The 19,254-nt window shown below is 39.1% G+C and overlaps 1 protein-coding gene across 1 annotated transcript in view; it reads right to left on the reverse strand.

Annotated features, from left to right (window-relative positions):
• Positions 1-18,887, reverse strand: part of NPF2 (neuropeptide F 2) — a 35,775-nt gene extending 16,888 nt beyond the window's left edge. The window contains exon 1 of the mRNA XM_028177976.2: positions 18,769-18,887. The gene's annotated coding sequence lies outside the window, so the exon portion shown is untranslated. The remainder of the gene's footprint in view (positions 1-18,768) is intronic.
• Between the last annotated feature and the right edge of the window lie 367 nt (positions 18,888-19,254).

A 19,254-nucleotide genomic window follows, 5' to 3' on the forward strand; every position in this document is an offset into this window, starting at 1 on the left:
AATACATTTTTAAATAGTAATGTTGTGTCACTTCGTTCTTTCTTCTTCTTCGTCGCTTTCTTCATTGCTGAAGGTCGTGTCCCTGAAACTTGACCGTTGCCTGTCTCGTGAGCTGTTTCCATCTCGTCCGGTCCTCAGCTGCTCGAATGGCGGTTGCGACTGGCAACCCAGTTAGAGCGGTTACTTGATCACACCAACGGCTAGGTAATCGGCCGCGGGGTCTCTTTCCTTCTACTTTGCCCGTCACAATCACTTTGTCCAAGTTATCTGACTGTCGGCGGGCAATATGACCGAAGTAGCTGAGGATCCTCTGGTAACAGATTGTTGAGAGCCTGACTCGGATGCGAAGCTGATCCAGGATAGATTTATTTGTCCTATTGGCCGTCCACGGAATTCGGAGCATTCGTCTCCAGCACCACATTTCAAATGCATTTATTTTCTTGCGCTCGAATGCCTTAATTGTCCAGGACTCTGCCCCGTACAGAAAGATTGAGAAAACCAAGGTTCGGACGAGTCTCATTTTCGTGACGTTAGAGACTTTGCGATTTTGCCATATTCGTTTGAGCTTGGTCATCGCTGTTTTGGCCATCTGCGTCCTCCTCCTTATCTCTCCCTCACTGCCTCCGCGGTCGGTCAGTAAGGACCCGAGGTATATGAACTCGCTGACGAATTCTAGATCTGATAGCTCTCCAGTTCTTGAGAGTTGACTGGTTCTGTCCACTATCATGACCTTTGTTTTGGACTTATTAACGGAGAGCCCCACCAAACTACTCTCATACTCCACTCTACGGAATAGGTCAGCAAGCTCCTTCTCAGATGACGCGAAAAGCGTGGTATCGTCCGCATATCTCAGATTGCTAATTTTTATGCCACCGACTGAGATGCCCCCCTCCCACTCCCCTAAGGCTTATCTCATTACATATTCTCCATACACATTGAAAAGAATAGGAGAAAGTATGCACCCCTGTCGCACACCTTTTTCCGGCTTAAAAGGTCCCGAGATGACGTCATTCACTCTAACCATAGACACACCATCCCGGTAAAGGCTAGCGATCAATGATACTAGATGTTGAGGTACGCCCATTTCCCGCAGAATTCTCCACAAACAGTCCCACCGAACACAATCAAAAGCTTTTGTGTAATCTATGAAACACAAGAGTATTGGCTTGTTAAACTCCCGACTTTTCTCAATTAGTCACTTCGTTAATTCCCGAAATTTTCAGTGCCGCCTATGTAATAAACCTTTCATTTTAATTACCACGGCAGTTTTTTTATTGCTTAGATGGATGGACGAGCCGACAGCCCACCTGGTTACTGGAGCCCATAGACATCTACAACGTAAATTCGCCACCCACCTTGAGATATAAGTTCTAAGGTCTCAAGTATAGTTACAACGGCCGCCCCACCCTTCAAACCGAAACGCATTACTACTTCACGGCACAAGTAGGCGGGGTGGTGGTACCTACCCGTGCGGACTCACAAGAGGTTCTACTACCAGTAATTACGCAAATTATAATTTTACGGGTTTGATTTTTATTACACGATGCTATTCCTTCACCGTGGAAGTCAATCGTGAACATTTGTTAAGTACGTATTTCATCAGAAAAATTTGTACCCGCCTGCGGGATTCGAACACCGGTGCATCGCTACATACGAATGCACCGGACGTCTTATTGTTTAGGCCACGACGACTTCAAGTTCTTAGAGTGGTGGATTCACGTTATGATGTTTTTAGGCTGCAGTCACCACTTAACACCAGACTCGTACGCATCTATACACCAAAAAAACTCGCGAAGTACGAGGGACTGCCGTAGCTTGCAACTAAACGAATCCGATGCGGTCTCTCTGAAATGTTCGAGATAGAGTCCGCAAGAGATTTTTTTCCTAGCTATTCGCTAATAGTAGGGTTATTTCAGCTATGCCTGGTTGGGGCGGGAGATAAGAGGGGCGATTGTGGTCAACACTGCAGCCAGACATGCAGTCACTCCGAGTATACTTAACAAGCTCCAGTAACCACTGAAGATCGAAGTCTTTTTTTTTCCTGCCTAGCCTGCTAACCTTGCAAGGCTATATCAGCGTTACCGATCCAGTAGGTGAGCTCAAAGGTCTCAAACCTGGTGAAGTTACCAACACTGACCCGAACAAGAGCAGTGCTTCGCAGAATCTACCACCGGATCGGAAACGCGACCCACTGAGAAGATCCGGCGAGAAACTCAGTAGGCTGTGTCTGTGAGTTAGTTTACTTGCCGAGCCCTTCGTCGCAAGCGACGGGTTCGACGAGAACGATGACCGCGATCGAAGTCTCAATTGTATGGTATAGCAGCCGTCGCACTCTTCAGATCGGAAGGCATGACTACTACGCGGCAGAAATATGCACGCTGATCTACCTGGGTTGTACGGTCTTATGTTGGACCCAACCCGCCGATCGTTGGGCCAATCCACCGCCTTTTTGACTTATAAAAAACTCCCCCTGATCTTTTGTTCATTTAAATAAAACCGCTGGTAGAGTATTTAATCTATACTAATCTATACTAATATTATAAAGAGGAAAGATTTGTTTGTTTGTTTGTATTGAATAGGCTCCGAAACTACTGAACCGATTTGAAAAATTCTTTCACTGTTTGGAAGCTACACTATCCCCGAGCGACATAGGCTATATTTTTTATAAACATAATAAAAAAAATAGATAAAAACAAATATTATTTAAAAATGAAAATAAAAGTTCATTAAAATAATAATATTTAAACTATCTTTATAATTTTCTTTTTTTAGAAACCTGATGCCAATATAAGGGTTTATTTATGTGTGTGTATTATAATTTTTTATTTTGAAATTTTTGTGACTCGACCGAAGCCGGAGCGCGGTGCTAGTGTGTTAATAAGTGAATCAAGTCAAAATCTTAATATCCTTTTTCAATGAACACGATCCGCGTGGACTGAAACATTGAATGAATATAATTAGTCCGTACAATTAAAGTCTTTTGGATTCGTATGAGATAACATCTGAATCGCTCGTGTGAGGGTTGGCTAAAGCGAAACTCCTGTGCCTTTGTGTTCGGCACTTTTAATCACTTCCAATAAAACTACCCTACGTATCTATGTTTTCTTGCTACTTAACTGTGGGAATGAGGCGTTCGCTCCTGGCCTTTTCATTTTTCATTATTATGATTATTATTATTTTAATTGTATTTTTTGACATGTTTTTTCCTTTATTGTAAATATTTTTATTTATTTAAAAAAAAGGAAATATTTTGAGAAAAAACAAAAAACAAAAAAAAGCCCGCTGAGTTTGTTTCGCCGGTTCTTCTCAGGACTGTGGCTTTTTTTGGAACCGGTGGTAGAGCTAATATTGTTATTTTTATTTTGACATTCAACAAGTGTGTCATACTGGCATCTAAGTTGAAATAAATGATTTTGAATTTGAATTTGTATGTATTCAAAATTGTCACATCTCTATATATAAAAATGAATTGTTGTTCGTTAGTCTCGCTAAAACTCGAGAACGGCTGGACCGATTTGGCTTATTTAGGTCTTGAATTATTCGTGGAAGTCCAGGGAAGGTTTAAAAGGTGAGAAAATATAAAAAAAGCTCGGAATTATGTAAAAACAAACAATTTTGTTTTTCCTTTGATGTGTCCCCTTGATGTGTCTTTTATTTATCGATTGAGGCACTACGAAGTCTGCCGGGTCAGCTAGTATTAAATAAGTATATACCTATAAGTCGTAAATATAAGTCGGGGCAACCACATTATTAAGACCATCATCAGGCATCATAGGGGCGAATAGGGTGATCGAGCTAAGAGAAATATTGAGTACACAAAACACATCGTCGTTGAAGTCGTCGTGGCCTAAATGATAAGCTGACGTCCGGTCCATTCGTTTGTACCGATACAACGGTGTTCGAATCCCGCAGGCGGGTACCAATTTTTTTAATGAAATACGTAGGTACTTAACAAATGCTCACGATTGACTTCCACGGTGAAGGAATAACATCGTGTAATAAAAATTAAACCCGCAAAATTATAATTTGCGTAATTACTGGTGGTAGGACTTCTTGTGAGTCCGCACGGGTTGGTACCACCACCATATTATAAATAATAATAAGAAAAAAATTCGATAGTTTTTTAATTAAAGATAACTTATTTATATGTGCATGTAAATATCTAAATGATCTAATTATATCTAACCATCCATCTTGATTTCTGATTCGCGACTGACTTGAATATAAGCAAGATACAAAACTTAACGTGAAAACATTATTCAAGTCGCGAACTACCAAAGTTTATAACGTAAAGTAAAAACCATTTTAGAAACTCTTTAAAAATAAACGCACGGCTGCCATTTTGAATTTAGCAGCGCCGTCAACTCAAAGGAACGGATTCATAGTACGTCGGATATTATTTTCACGGCTCGCAACACTTTAACTAGAAACGGAACGTGATACAATATGGCTACGCTAGGAATATTAATATTGAGCTATCATAAAGTTACACGTTATTGTGGTAATTAGTTTTAAAAATATTAAAACATTTATAATTAAACAGTAGATACAACTTTAATACTACGCGTCCCTTAGTAGTCGAAGTTCAACTGTAATTAATTGGAATTATAAGTTTGAACATTACTAAGGTTCTGTTTTCAAATATTTTTAAACATCTACAATAATAGATTTCACCAAGACTACATACACTATAGACAAACAATATTAATCTATTCTCAATTTGACCACAGACTTTAAACATTAATAAAAGTTTGACAATAAACACAGAGTATATACATTTAAGTGTTGTGTCAAATACGTGGTAGGGTGTGTATTTTTTTTTTAATTGATTTAATGTATTTTTTATGTATAATAAAAAAATTAATCTTCTGCACTCTTTCTCTATATTCTCTATAAATTTGGGATATTTCAAAATCCTCCGTCCGCGCAATTTTCGTAAAAATGGGTACAAAGTTTTTGCTTCACGTATTAATTTAAAGATTCCATCACGTTTCTTACATCTAATGCCAATCAGTTTAATATCTATACTAATATTGTAAAGCTGAAGAGTTTGTTTGTTTGAACGCGCTAATCTCAGAAACTACTGGTCCGAATTGAAAAACTCTTTCAGTGTTAGATAGCCCATTTATCGAGGAAGGCTATAGGCTATATAACATCACGCTAAGACCGATACAAGTGGAGCACCAATAAAGAATGTTTCAAAATCGGGGTTTTAATCCCTTTTGGGAGCTTCCACTGCGTGCGCTGCGGAAACGGTTAAAGTTTCGTTAAAGTAATGTATAAGAGTCTTCTCTGTATCTGTATCTGTCTAATGTATGAGAGTCTCTTTTGAAGTCGGTTAAAAGCCTAATTTTGGTACCTTAAATAACTCTTTAACATTCTGTTATTCAAAAATATGTATTTTCACTTTCTACGTAATCATTTACGGAGGCGGGTAAAATTTAGCGTAATGCCAAAGTAACTATTCCACGCGAACGAAGTCGCGGACAAAAGCTAGTCTTAGATAAAATGTCACAAAATAAATGCTAGATTATTTAAGAAGAGTTCTGATTCCGGGCAGAGAACGTACTCCGGGTGAGAGAGTGCAAAGGGAGTCGTACGGTGGTAGGGTCCTAAAAATGATTCTTGGGCATGTGGTCCCAACACTACACATAACCGCGAAAACCTCATCCACGAGACTTGGTGCTCTGCCCAAAAAAAAAATCGTTTCGAGAGAAGACAATAACGTAATGCCTAAGTCCGATACAAAAACTTTATCGGCACACGTGTCTCTTTTCGTCTGTGGCGGGTAGCCATCATACAACGCAAGATATTTGACAGATGCCCGAATCTCGCTTACGACATTTTCAAGGTAAGCTCGCATATATACAAGTCCCGAACAACAACATTCGGACCGTCGCGTCGGTCTACCGAGCAATGTCACCCGCTCGGTGGAAGATTTTCCTTTCGTCGTTAAGTATATCTACAACTGGCGACATGCGGCGGAATAACTACATGAGTCCGCACGGGTAGGTACCACCGCCCTGCCTATTTCTGCCGTGAAGCAGTAATGCATTTCGGTTTGAAGGGCGGGGCAGCCGTTATAACTATACTGAGACCTTAGAACTTATATCTCAAGGTGGGTGGCGCATTTACATTGTAGGTGTCTATGGGCTCCAGTAACCACTTAACACCAGGTGGGCTGTGAGCTCGTCCACCCATCTAAGCAATAAAAAAAATACACACACAGGATCGTTTCTAAAGTCCAAACCCGTGTTTTGCTTTCGATTTTTTTCCCTACCTATGCTGATAGGCTTGATAGGCGATTTCAGCGTGTAGGTAAGCTCTCGGGGCTCAAACCGGGAATGTTGCTAGTACTGGCCCTACCAAGAGCAATGCTTCTTAGAACCTACCACCGGATCGGAAACGCGACCCACTGAGAAGATCCGACGAGAAACTCAGTGGGCTGTGTCTATGGGTTAATTTACTCGCCGAGCTATCGAATGATGAGCAAGGAGTTCCTACATGTCTTATTTTGGATAGCCAACACCTAAGTCATCCTCTTTGTCTTTATTTAAGCATTCTTCTTCTTCTTTTTCTTCACCTTATCCGACTAGGTGGGGGCACAACTAATTTTTCTCTTCTATTCTCTTCTATCATCCGTCATCTCAACACTCACTCCTCTCTCTCTCTCATATCGTCATTCACACACTCCATCCATGTCTTCTTCGGCCGACCTCTTCCCCCTCTACCTGGCACTACCATTTCCATACATATCCTAGTCACATACATCTTCTCTCTACGCATCACATGTCCGTACCACGCTACCGTACCGTTTTTATTTAAGCATTCATAAACTAAGCGAAAAGCAGTTTCCCAGAATCTTTATAAATGTCTTTTCGCGAGTCCTGCATTGAGCCAGGTATTTTTAGAACGGCGTTTTCTTAAAATAGAACACGCTAATTTTCGTCCAGGATTGTTTTGTAATTTTAGAAAGAAAATTGAGCGCTTCATAATTGCAGTCCTTTGTCTAGATTTAAAGGCGACGACAATGGAACGAAAAACGTTGATTAGCGAATCAATTGCCAAGATTCCGTGTGCTAGAAGGCCAATGAAGCGGCGCTGTTCCAACTCCATACAAATTTGAGTTAGCTTTTACGCGATCGAGAAGTAAAATAAATAAGTTTAAAAAAAAACTAACAAAATACGCTTTTATAGAAAATCCAATTAAAAATTGAAAATAATTTTTAATAAATTTGAATTAAAAATAGTGTAAGAGAAAATGATTTTATTGTCTACAGGATCTATGATCTACAAGAGCAATGAGAAACTAATCGAAGCGAAGCCATCTAGTGGCCGACGCCCGTAAACATTTTTGTTGAGTGCTCGAGTTTCTTATCTATAATTAATTTATGTGTATTATCTATGTCCTCGACTATGGCTTTCCCGCAAAATGCTTAATTCAGGCACGAAATATTATAATACTTACTAGCTGACCCGGCAGACTTCGTAGTGCCTCGTTAAATTGAAGACATAAGCTTTTGTATAAAATAAACTTGAAACAATAGGAATCCGTCCGTCGGGGGACACATCAAAGGAAAAACAAAATTGTTATTTTTATTTAATTCCTAGCACTTTCATATTTATCTACCTTTTAAACCATCTCTGGACTTCCACAAATAATTCAAGACCAAAATTAGCCAAATCGGTCCAGCCGTTCTCGAGTTTTAGCGAGACTAACGAACAGCATTTTTATATATATAGATAGATTACCTTGCCTTGTTAGAGACGACTTTTTTTTATATTTTTGAAACGCAAGCATATAAAAAAAAAAAAAAGAGGCGCTTTGATTAAGTTACAATTGTGCATTATGTATGACTCTTTTAGATGACAAGGTTGCCGGCCACTGCCTTAGTAGAGCTTTATTTAAAAATAAAACTTGTAAATTGCAACTCTTAAAAGTATTTTGGCTCAAGCCACGCGCTTAATACTAAAGGCGAAACCAGGCGAAGGCGGAATTAATTTCGCGAAACATAGCCCTTTAGGAAATCAAAGGTAGACCGTGAAATTCTGTGAGTTTCTTAAGGATCATTCGTTTTTTAACAAAAACCGACTTCAAATAGAAAAAAAAAGATATTCCAAAACAAATTAATATACACTAAAAACAATTAACATCGAAATTGGTTGGCGTGATATTGAGTTATTGAGTTATTCATCTATTTGTCGCGCACGTACTTAATGCAAATTTAAGACTTATACGGTTTTCTCATGGATACCATTATCAGAACTGAACTAAATTGTAATGGGACCACACGGGAAGCGTCAGCTTTCTAATAAAAAAAGGAATCAGCAAAATCGATTCACCCAGTTAAAAGTTAAGAGGTAACAAACAAACAAAAAAAAAAAAAACATACAGACGAATTGAGAACCTCCTCCTTTTTTGAAGTCGGTTAAAACGTACAATAAAACTGTAGGTACGTTAAGTGTTTTTAATCTCCTCGAATCTTCTTAATTGGTTCAGTATTTTAGAGCACATTCGAATGTTGTAAAGTGGAATTAGATGTTGAATTCAAATCTTTTAAATGTGCTTTTAATTGGTACCGGGACGTTTTGTAGGCAGCCAAGAAGCCTTCGCGTGTGGATATGAAGAGCGGAATCCCCTTTGTGTCATTAAGGATTCAATTCCTGTCTTTGTTTGAAAAATCTTTACGGCTAATGTTCGAGGCTGGTCCTTATTTATATAAAACTCGCGCTAAAAACATTTCAATATATATTCCTATGATCTAATAAATTCTTTTATTTATTTATTGCTTATATGGTTGGACGGAGACACGGCCCACCTGGTGTTAAGTGGTTACTGGAGCCCATAGACATCTAAAACGTAAATGCCGCCACCCACCTTGAGATATGAGTTCTAAGGTCTCAGTTTTTACATTACTACGGCTGCCCCGCCCTTCAAACCGAAACGCATTACTGCTTCACGGCAAAAATAGGCGGGGCGGTGGTACCTACCCGTGCGGACCCACAAGACGTTCTACCACCAATAATTTATTTAACTTTAGTATCAGATTACAGTGGAGGAGTTATTACCTGAGGCGTTCTCTGTCGGTCAACGAATGGTGCTGTGGTAGCATCAATGTTTTAAGGAAAAATATATAAAAAGTTATCTATATATTAATACGTGAAGCAAAAACTTTGTATCCCTTTTTACGAAAATTGCGCGGACGGAGGAGTATAAAATTTCCCACACTTATAGAGAATATAGAGGAGGAGTGCAGAATGCTAATTTTTTTTAAATTGTGCATTAATAATACATTAAATCAATAAAAAAACATTACACACACTACCATGTATTTGACACACATACACACACACATACATATATATACTCTTTATTTATTGTGAAACATTTGCTAATGTTTAAAGTCTGTTGTCAGATTGAGAATATATTAATATTGTTTATCTTTAATATTATTTGTCTATAGTGTAGTCTTGGCGAAATCTGTGGTTATAGAAGTATAATCTTTGACAATAGAACCATAATAATGTTCAGACTTAGAATTTCAATTAATTATAGTCGAATTTCGACTAATGCGAGACCACTATATATTAGAAAAACGCATACTACGTTTTACATATAATAAACATCTTCTTCTTTTTCTATCTATATATTAATACATGAAGCAAAAACTTTGTATCCCTTTTTACGAATATTGCGCTGACGGAGGAGTATGATATTTTCCACACCCATAGAGATTATAGAGAAGAAGTGCACAATGCTAATTTTTTTTTTAAATAATGCATAAAGGATACCTTAAATCAATAAAGAAAACATTACACACACTACCATGTATTTGACACACACACGCATGCATACTATTTGTTTATTGCATAGACCTTAGGTTTCATACTTCAGTGGTTTATTGTCAAACTTTTCTTTGCAGTCTGTCAGTTATAGTCTGTCAAATTGAGAATAGATTAAATATTGTTTTCTCTTTATTAATATTTGTCTAAAGTGTAGTCTTGACGAAAACTGTGATTAAAAAAGGATAATGGTCCTTGACAATAGAATAATAATAGTGTAAAAACTTTTAATTTCCATTAGTTATAGTCGAATTTCGACTACCAGGGGATCACTAGTCTTTTCTATTACCCTCTGCTGGGGTGTAGGGCTCGAGTCAAATCCTTCCATTTACATCGGTCTTGGGCAGTCTGTTCTAGCTCCTCCCAAGTCATGCTCAAGACGCTTAACTCCTGATCCATCGAGCGACGCTAACTTGTCCTGGGACGGCCTCTCTTCCTTTTTTTTATTGCTTAGATGTAGACGGGTGGACGAGCTCACAGCCCACCTGATGTTATGTGGTTACTGGAGCCCATAGACAACTACGACGTAAATGCGCCACGCACCTTGAGATATAAGTTTTAGGGTCTCAAGTATAGTTACAACGGCTGCCCCACCATTCAAATCGAAACGCATTACTGCTTCACGGCAGAAATAGGCAGGGTGGTGGTACCTACCCGTGCGGACTCACAAGAGGTCCTATACAATGAAGGACCAATACAGTGCCTCTTCCGCGTAAGGATCTCCTTCTCCATTGGTGTCTGCTTGGTGATCCTCCACAGCTCTTTGTTAGTGATCGTCTCAGGCCAAAAGATTTTCAAAATCTGACGCTGGCACTTATTCACAAACACTTGAGGTTTTTTTAATAACCTCTTGCGAACAAACCAAGTTTTAAAACCAACCAAACAAGTTAAAAGCATACTCATAAATATTAGACATTTATAAATATCATATTATTTTTATAACAGACAAAAAATACACATATTATACAGAAAACATATAATGTTGCAAGTCTATTTAGGTAGGTCTATAAGGTGTTTCCGCTAATTCGTTGCAAATAACTTTTCTCGAAGGTTACGGCATATCTGATGGTGAGTGGTTACCGTCGCCCATGGACTTCAGCAATGCCAGGGGCAGAGTCAAGCCGCTGCCTACCGAAAGTTTTGTCAGCTCTATGGTTTTATTGGAGATTGTCATAGAGAAACAGGAACTCTGGCTCAAAAACAGTTCGGTCGTGAGGTCGTCACTGAAATAGACCTACAAAAGACCCGTGGAACTATTTCTGTTCAAAATGATTCTCGTTGTGGCGAGCGGGCCTTTGTGTTTACAAGTACATCTACTCATGACAACAATAAACCGTACGTAATTAACTGAAATTCGTCGTAAATACAAGCAAAGGGTCCACCGCCGGCCAGAAAACTCAAGTGCCCTTAGCGGTACTCCGATAAAATCGCTAGAATGCGACCGCTTAGATATGATGCGCACAATGGATTTGCTTAAAGGAGTTTCGGAGGCGGCCCGTATTTGTAAAGACCCGGTATATTTTTGTCGTTTTAACCCTTTGACGTCCTGTGATAATAGTCGGTGTACTATTTCTGTTGTCGTTGTCTTCTTAAATTGAACAATGGATTCGAGGACTTTCTGGATGTTTTGTTGAGCCATTTAAGAGGAATCAGAACTGTTGAATATAAAACGTCGAGTCGGTCTCGATAGGTTATATGAGGCCATCAGCGTAAAAGTGGCCAAACCCACAATTTTTCAAAATTGGCGCTTCTAAATTGCAATTTATTTGAAACTCGCGGGCCCGCAGGCTCGGATCTTTAACAAAAATTTCAACGATATTCGACGTTGTTTTATTTATTTAAATAAAAGAACACTTATTGCGTCATAACTATAATAGTTAGACATATGCTGTCGCAACACTTTTTGTAAATAATAATATGTTCTACAAAGTCCCAGTACATTATTTTATTCTATCATGAGTAGTTTTCGCAGGGCACGCGATGTAAAGAATATTTAAGGTATTTTTATTACACCTTGGGTTACATTATTAGAGTTTTAGTAAGGATACCTAATTTTTTTCAAAAAATGTTATATGTCACTCGGGATTAATGTACCTTCCAAAGTGTGAAAGAATTTTTTAAATCGGTACAGTAGTTTCGGAGCCTATTCAATACAAACAAACAAACAAATCGTTCCTGTTTATGATATTAGTATAAACAAAATAAATTTTGACGCAAAACCGGGCCGGTTTTGGCCTAACAAATGGCTTTGTAAACATTATTTTCGCACGTATTGTTTTTGCCTACGTAGCAGTTTAAAAGTATAATAAATTCAAACCTCGATATCTCCATACTAAGTATGGTAAGATTAGGCCACTTTTGCGCTGACGGCCTCATATAGGGCTGGTAATTTTTTATTAGCGCGCAATGGAACGCAATAAGAAATGAGTTGCCGTGTGCGGTCAATGGATGAGGTGTGCCACTAACAGATATATTCGCTTTGTATTGCCGGCTCATTGAATATGAACCGATTGCTCTGTAAGTCGAGTGATCATGCCTATTTCCCCCACGAAAAGCGCAGCGGTGCTCTTCAAAAGGGGTCGCCCTCCGAACATCACTTCGAGCATCCCACTCCGTAGTAGGCGCGCAAACACCTCCGCCGTTAGTCCCATCACTCTCTTTGGCCAGCCCATACCGTGGGTCTCGAAGGTCAAATATCTAGGCGTCGCCCTCGACTGAGGGATGACATTCCGTCCCCATATAAAAACGGTACGCGACCGCGCCGCGTTTATTCTAGGATGACTCTATCCAATGCTTTGTAGTCGAAGCAAACTGTTCCTCCGCAATAAGGTAACTCTCTACAAAACTTGTATACGCCCCGTCATGACGTATGCAAGCGTAGTGTTCGCTCACGCAGCCCGCACCCACTTGAAATCCCTTCAGGTTATTCAATCACAATTCTGCAGGATAGCCGTCGGAGCGCCATGGTTCCTTAGGAATGTGGATCTCCATGATGACCTGGAGCTCGACTCATTTAGTAAGTATCTACAGTCGGCATTGCTGCGCCATTTTGAGAAGGCGGCACGACATGAGAACCCTCTCATCGTAGCCGCTGGAAATTACATACCCGACCCAGTAGACCGAATGGTAAACCGTCGACGTCGCCCAAAGCACGTCATTACGGATCCTCCTGATCCTTTAACGGTGCTCTTAGGCACCACAAGCACCGGTCACCGTCCTCGTCGAACCCGTCGCTTGCGACGAAGGGCTCGACGAGCGAACTAACCCACAGACACAGCCCACTGAGTTTCTCGCCGGATCTTCTCAGTGGGTCGCGTTTCCGATCCGGTGGTAGATTCTGCGAAGCACTGCTCTTGCTAGGGTCAGTGTTAGCAACTCTCCGGTTGAGCCCCGCGAGCTCACCTACAAACGTTAGGGTGAAGCTGAAATAGCCTCTCAAGGCTATCAGCATAGGTAGGAAAAAAAAAAAAAAAAAAAGCCTATTTCTGCCGTGAAGCAGTAATTTCGGTTCGAAGGGTGAGCAGCCGTTGTAACTATACTGAGATCTTAGAACTCATATCTCAAGGAGGGTGGCGGCATTTACGTTGCAGATGTTTATGGGCTCCGGTAACCACTTAACACCAGTTGGGTTGTGAGCTCGTCCGTCCAACTATGTAACAAAAAAGAAACAATCAGACCGGTCACACTTCTTAGGATAAAGTGGATGACGGCGATCTTTTTTAAACACGGAGCCCTTTTCGTCAGCACTAGCTGTTCAAAAGGTGATACTGACGTATGAGCTCATGCTTATAGAACTTTTTTTTTATTACTTAGATGGGTGGACGAGCTCACAGCCCACCTGGTGTTAAGTGGTTACTGGAGCCCATAGACAACTACGACGTAAATGCACCACCCGCCTTGAGATATAAGTTCTAAGGTCTCAGTTTAGTTACAACGGCTGCCTCACCCTTCAAACCGAAACGCATTACTGCTTCACGGTAGAAATACACAGGGTGGTGGTACCTACCCGTGCAAACTCACAATAGGTTCCACCACCAGAACTACTATCAGGATGCTCATCCCTCGACTCATGAAGGCCAAGAAGTCTGAATTTCCGCGTGACCACACGTTGTGTGAAGCGGATATCTTACAGAGGGTTGTTAGACAAGGATATTGACCGATAGTGTGGTTCCCTTGTCTATTCCCTCTTCTATTTCCTCGTCTATTCCTTCGTCTATTCTAAGTCGCGCACGAAGCGAAGAGTTTCACCAGAAGGTCAGAATTTTCTTTCACACTATTAGCCAGACTATCATTGGATTTGCGTAGTGGTGGCAGTTTTCTTCTGCTTTAGCGAACGACCAAAAAGTGAGTAACTCTTCATTTGCTCGCCAGTAATGCACAACTATTTACTTCCTATTTATCTATATCTATACTGATATATAAAACCACAGTGGTTTTTACGGATGTTCCGTTATAACTACTGAACCATGCATCCGATTGACTTGAAATTTGGTATCCATGTAGAAAATACATGTACTTAATGGATAGGCTAATATTTATATGAGTGTTGGACTCCCTACACCAGTTGCGGGGGTGTTAATGATGAGGATCTTTGTGGGGGTGAGAAATAATAATGTTAATATTAAATGCCCAGCGAAGCGGACGGGTACAGCTAGTTGCTTATAATAATTGTAATTGATAAGTACGTAATGCTTTACGATAATGCTACATATTCAGTGCATGAACAAACAATTTTTAATTTTATTAATTTAATATTAGTGATGTATGAATTTTCAACATTCATTAGAACTTGTGAGAGATGAGTGGTCGGTCGGCGATTTCTCTAAGTCCACCCCCCTTTCCCCTACCGTGACTAATGTTCATGAGCGACGATGACCACTCATCATCAAATGGTCTACATGCTCGTCTAACCAAAATTAAAAATGGAAAGAAAAACGCGAAATTCACATCAAAAATCGCAAATTTCTAAATTACTTTAAGCAGGTAGCTCTAACCTCAACGACTCAATTATAAAGAGCTTTTAAGTTGTCGTTTGATCTCATATCTACCGTAAAGTCGTTTGGGGACTTTGAGGAATTCCTTACGAGAGGGTTGTTTTCTTATTCGGGGAAACGGGCCTTTTTTTTTTTTATTGCTTAGATGGGTGGACGAGCTCACAGCCCACCTGATGTTAAGTGTTTACTGGAGCCCATAGACATCCACAACATAAATGCGCCACCCACCCCGAGATATAAGTTCCAAGGTCTCAGTATAGTTACAACGGCTACCCCACCCTTCCAACCGAAACGCATTACTGCTTTACGGCGGAAATATAGGGTGGCGTACGATTTTGTGAATTACTATCACTTTATGACACCTCTTGTGAGTCCGCACGGGTAGGTACCACCACCCTGCCTATTTCTGCCGTGAAGCAATAATGCGTTTCGGTTTGAAGGATAGAGCAGGCGTTGTAACTATACTTGAGACCTTAGAACTTATCTCAAGTGGGTGGCGCATTTGCGTTGTAGATGTCTATGGCCTCCAGTAACCACTGAACACCAGGTGGGCTGTGAGCTCGTCCACACATCTAAGCAATAAGCAAAAAAAAAGTGTAGGTGAAGCTCACGGGGCTCAAACCTGGTGAATTTGCTAACACTGACCCTAGCAAGAGCAGTGCTTCGCAGAATCTACCACCGGATCGGAAACGCGACCCACTTAGAAGATCCGGCGAGAAACTCCGTGGGCTGTGTCTGTGGGTTAATTTAGTCGTTAAGTCCGTCGCGGCAAGCGACCTATAGGCCTAGAGGCCACCCTGCCTATTTCTGCCGTGAAGCAGTAATGCGTTTCGGTTTGAAGGATAGGGCAGCCGTTGTAACTATACTTGAGACCTTAGAACTTATATCTCAAGGTAGGTGGCGTATTTACGTTGTAGATATCTATGGGCTCCAGTAACCACTTAACACCAGGTGGGCTGTGAGCTCGTCCACCCATCTAAGCAATAAATAAACAAAGTCAACTTTAACAAAGTGTATAAAAACTCAATGTATATAATTATGTTTCTCGTAATAACGGACCGGGTCTAACAAAACTGACTCTGAAACCAAATCGGGTGCAACCTAATAACACAAAGGGAAAGTAATCTATACTAATATTACTAATCTATACTAATATTAAAAAGAGGAAAGATTTGTTTGTTTGTTTGTATTGAATAGGCTCCGAAACTACTGAACCGATTTGAAAAATTATTTCACTGTTTGGGAGCTACACTATCCCCGAGTGACATAGGCTATATTATTTTTGAAAAATAATTGGGGATCCTTAATAAAACTCTAACAATGTAACCCGAGGTGTAAAAAAATTAGCTAAAATTTTTGCAAAAGACCCGAGCGAAGCCGGAGCGGGCCGCTAGTAATAATATTATAAAGAGGAAAGATTTGTTTGTTTGTTTGTTTCGAATAGGCTCCGAAACTACCGGACCGATTTGAAAAATTCTTTTTCCATTAGATGCCGACATTGTCCCTGATGAACATAGGCTACTTTTTTTATTTATTTTTTTTTATTTTTATTTTTTGGTTTCATGTGTGTTTTAATGTTTCCGAAGCGAAGCGAGGGCGGGTCGCTAGTTATCAAAATAAGCAGTAATTTATATCAACCTGTATTGATAAATTCTTTTAAGCTCTGCAAAAGCTCTCTTTTGTTACTGGTAGTAGAACGTCTTGTAAGCAAACACGGGTAGGTCTTTCCTATTTTTGCCGTGAAGCAGTAATGCGTTTCGGTTCGAAGGTTAAGGCAGTCGTTGTACTGTTGAAACTGAGACTTAGAACTCATATCTCAAGGGGAGCGGCGACTTTGACGTTGTTGATGTCTATGGGCTCCGATGATCGCCTAACACTAGGTATACCTAAGCAAAAAAAATACGTGTCATCTCAGAATTTTTTCTCGATGAACCGATTTAAATGTTCATTTTTCTATTTGAGAGCTAGTGCTTTTACTGGTGGTAGGACCTCTTGTGAGTCCGCACGGGTAGGTACCACCACCCTGCCTATTTCTGCCGTGAAATAGTAATACGTTTCGGTTTGAAGGGTGAGGCAGCCGTTGTAACTAACTATACTGAGATCTTAAAACTTATATCTCAAGGTGGGTGGCGAATTTACGTTGTAGATGTCTATGGGCTCCAGTAACCACTTAACACCAGGTGGGCTGTGAGTTCGTCCACTCATATAAGCAATAAATAAAAAATTGCCCCATTTGAATTAATTTCAGACACAGCCCACTGAGTTTCTCGCCGGATCTTCTCAGCGGGTCGCGATTTCGATCCGCTAGTAGATTCAGCGAAGCACTGCTCTTCCTAGGGCTAGTGTTAGAAAATTTATCAGGTTAGAGCTTCGTGAGCTCACCTACTCGCCAGGTTATGCTGGCATAGCCCCTCGAGGTTACAAGCATAGGTAGGAAAAAAATCATTGTAATTCTATCAAGATTCTACCAGTAGTTTTTGAGTTATCACTACATAGTATAAAACAAAGTCGCTTTCTCTGTCCCTATATCTGTCTGTCCCTATGTGTGCTTAAATCTTTAAAACTACGCAACGGATTTTAATGCGGTTTTTTTAATAGATAGAATGATTGAAGAGGAAGGTTTATATGTATAACAACATACATTAAATAGTGGAGAAACCAATAATAAATTACAGTTTCCGAAGCGAAGCGACTGCGGGTCGCTAGTCCTTAATAAAACATATTTCATAGACTTTGACGACATCGATGAAGTTTTCATTCTATTTTGCTCAAGTCTATGCTACTTATTTTGTTATAATTTTGTGTTATTAATAATAATTAAAATAGAAAAATAAAATGCGATGGGTAAAAAGCTTAAGCGACATTTCACTTATCACGCGAAATTTATCTTTGTTATTAAATATGTCCGTTTTATTTGGTATAGCATCAACAGATCGATGTTTTTAATTGAACTTCAATTGTGTTACCACATTCAAATAGCCAAAGATTTTTTGGTCATTATTAATTTTTCTAAATTTTAAACTTTAAATGGCTCTATCGACTGTAAAGTTGAAAAAATATCGCTAAAACGAAATGGCCCCATAGCTCGATATATAATTCTTTTAAATATTATTTTTAAAGTTTTTACAACACTACTTTGAAAAAAATGTATTCTGTGATCGTTTTTCTTTGGTGGAAAATATTTTATAATCGATGACGCTTATATCACACTAGAGGATTTTTTGTTTGATAAATTGTGTTTTTTGAAATTATATTTAAATATGAATTACATATTGATACTATATTATTTGTTATTTTCTTGCAATAAAAAAAAAAGTTTATGATTATGTTCATTATTACACGATTAAAACAACATTTTCTGAAAATAAATCGTAGCTAGATCGATTTATCGCTCCCAAAATCCCCTGTATACTAAATTTTATGAAAATCATTGGAGCCGTTTCCGAGATTCAGATTATATATATATTTATATACAAGAGCTGCTCGTTTAAAGGTATAAGATAAGATTTAACAGTAAATAGTAAATGTTTTATGCCTAAGAATACAAAACCATATTGTGTGTCGGAAAAACAAATACTGAATAGGCAAACACGAAAAATATATTCTATGCATTAATGTTTGAGCTATGTAATTATTTCTAGGTTGTTGGAAAAAAATGAGTGACTTTTAAAAGATGTATATTTTTTAGGCGTTGTTAATTAAATTTCGTTTATCTGTGGTATTTAAATTTAAATATTAATTAGTTTGAATATATGTTATAAACAAAAAAAAATTAAATTCATTGTGTGTTTAAAGTTATATTTCGTAATATCTTTCTAAAAAGATTTTCAAGCTTTTCCAAAAAATAATTTCCGCACAATTTCCATGAAAAAAAATATGCTTAGTTTTATTTTTAAAAAGTTACTCAAAGCAAACAAAAAAAAACACTTACCTTCGTTCTGTGAGCTTGTTGGCCACTTAATGAAAACTGTGAATTCTTGATGGTTGTTTAGTAGTGAGTGAACGTGGTAACTCTGACCTGCCGTTTTTATGACTCACATGAGCGGAGCTACAGGTGGGAGGAGCCAGAGAACAGGGCGGAATGGAGTCGAAATGTTTTTAAATATTTATTATTTTCTCCGACCTACGCCGATAGTTCGGTTTTCGTACCGCTGTACAGGGAAGAAAGTCTAACTTTTTCTCCCTGGGTACTGACAAGTGCGCATGCGCGTTAGTGTCTACGTCTGCTCTCACGCACCTAAAATTCGCCGCCATTGTTGTAATCGGGTAATTTTCAATATTTTGTTTAGTGTAAAAGCGAAATAAACAAAAGGGAATAAAATTTAATAGTGAAGTATTAAACAAAGATGAGTTCATCAGACAGTTTTTATTCAATTAGTAGTAGTTTATTTAAAAATAAAAAAACAGTTCAATTGTT

The sequence above is a fragment of the Bombyx mandarina genome, chromosome 02 (assembly GCF_030267445.1).
Source record: "Bombyx mandarina strain Sakado chromosome 02, ASM3026744v2".
Classification (NCBI taxonomy): Eukaryota; Metazoa; Arthropoda; class Insecta; order Lepidoptera; family Bombycidae; genus Bombyx; species Bombyx mandarina.